Here is a 2183-nt window from a genome sequence, read left to right as displayed (position 1 = left end):
TATATACATACATACATACATATTTAAATTTTTAAATGTTTATTTCTTTTTGAGAGACAGAGAGTGCAAGCGGGGCAGGGGCAGAAAGAGAGGGGGACAGAGGATCCAAAGCAGGCTCTGCACGGACAGCAACAAGTCCGATATAGAACTCAAACACATGAACTGCAAGATCATGACCTCAGCTGAAGTCAGACATGCAACCAACTGAGCCACCCAGATGCCTCTATTGAAATATATTTTTTAAAGGAGTTTGTATTATTTTTAATAATGTTTACTATCCATTCACTGATAAAAAGGTGAACCAGTACTTGATTTTTCCCACAGACACATAATACTTAGTGGCATTCCCACCAACATATAACATCTCTAGACATTTGATTTTATTATTCCTAAGCAGGTAAAGTTTATTACCATCATTTGGTTTTTGTTTTGGTTTTGGTTTTTGTTTTTGTTTTGGGGGGTGTTTTGTTTTGTTTTCCAGAAAGGCTGCTTTATTGGAAACTATTCTGACATCATTTTTCAGACTCCCTGGCAGTCTTGGGCCCAGGGATGGGAGTCCTCCTATGACCATGGAGGGGCAGGGGTAGGGTCTCCACACACCAGGGCTCATTTCCCTATAGCTCCTGTGAATGGCAGCTGAGGACTTGATGGAATAGGACTTGATGGTCCCAGGCCCTCCACCGCAGGAAAAGCTCAGGGCATTGCCCTGCATGGCTCCCCCAAAGGCCAACATGACCAGCCCACTGCCACCTCTGCCAGTGGAGTTCACCACAGAGATGTTCACACCTCACACACCATCTCTGGCCAAGTGGCTCTCCTTGCCCTCCAGCAGCTTGCAGTAGGTGGTGATCTCAATGTCCAGGGCCAACTTGACGTTCATGAGCTCCTGGTACTCACACAGCTGCAGTGCCATGTCCTGCTTGGCTTGCTGCAGGGCAGCCTCTAGCTCCTCCTGCTTGGCATGTGCATCCTTGAGTGCCAGCGCCTCCCCCCCCCCCATTCTTCCTCCTTAGCAACGGCAGCCTCCAACATAGCACATTGGTTCTTTATATTGTTGATATCAGTCTGCAGCCTCTGAATCTCACAGTTCATCTCCAGAGTCTCCATTGGGGTTTTTCAGAGGTCATCCTCGTGCTTCCTGGCCTGGGCCTGGAGGGTCTCAAACTCGGTCTGGTACCAGGCCTCAGCCTCAGCCTGGGTGCATACTTGGCCTTTATCTCTGTTATGATGCCATCCAGGTCCATGGACAGCACCACAGATGTGTCCAAGATCTGGGAGTGCCTACTCTGGCTCAGACAAGGTCTTGAAGAAGTTGATCTCACCATTCAGGGCATCCACCTTGGCCTCCACCTCCACCTTGTTCATGCGGAAGGAGTTCACATCCTTTTCAGCAGCACGAACTCATTCTCAATAGCCATTCAACAGTTAATTTCAACCTCCTACTTGTCTTAAAGTCTTCCACAACATCCTGCATGTTTCAAAGATCTGCCTCCAGGTGGCCCCCGTCCAGCTGCAGCAACTCAAGCTGCCTCCACAGGCCAGCAATGTGGGCCTCAAAGGTATCATGGAGATGGCTGCTCTAGGCTGACTTCTGCTCCTACAGCAGGGCCTGCTTGGTCTCCAGCAGCTTGTTCTGCTGCTCCAGAAACCATACCTCATCAATGAAGGAGACAAACTTGTTGTTGAGGGTCTTGATCTGCTTGTGCTCCTCCTGGTACATCTGCTGGATAGAGGGGCCTATGTCCACCTGCAGCAGAGCCAAGCAGACTCTGATTGATGGTGACCTCACAGATCTCAGTGCTAACTGGACACCTCTAGGCTGAGAACAGGCATGGCCAAGAGGCACCCAGACCATAAAGGTGGCTGTTGCTGAAGTTTCTGGGGCTAAGGAGCTCAGGTGCACCTGGGTGGCCCACCCCAATAAAGTGATGGAACTGGAGCTGAAGACCTGGGAGCTTAAGTATGTAGACATGCTCGCTGGACCAGACTGGACATAGTGGCAGGTACAAGGGAGCCAAACTCCCTTACCATCATTTGTAACGGGTCAGTCAGATGCAGAGTTGTCAGATATACCAAATAAAAAACAAAATGCCCAGTTAAATTTGAAATTTAAATAAATAATTTTTAGTACAAGTATGTCCCAAACGTTACATGGCCTGACATGTACATAGAACTAGACATCC

At 48.5% G+C, this 2183-nt stretch overlaps 1 pseudogene; it reads right to left on the bottom strand.

The window, feature by feature from the left end:
- Window positions 1-445: 445 nt before the first annotated feature.
- On the bottom strand, window positions 446-1972 carry LOC109263600 (keratin, type II cytoskeletal 7-like; annotated as a pseudogene).
- Window positions 1973-2183: the final 211 nt, after the last annotated feature.

The sequence above is a fragment of the Panthera pardus genome, unplaced genomic scaffold (genome assembly GCF_024362965.1).
Source record: "Panthera pardus isolate Hobbes unplaced genomic scaffold, ASM2436296v1 HiC_scaffold_8, whole genome shotgun sequence".
In the NCBI taxonomy this organism is placed as follows: Eukaryota; Metazoa; Chordata; class Mammalia; order Carnivora; family Felidae; genus Panthera; species Panthera pardus.
Note: the sequence above shows the minus strand (reverse complement) of the source record. Positions and strands in the feature narration are given on the sequence as shown.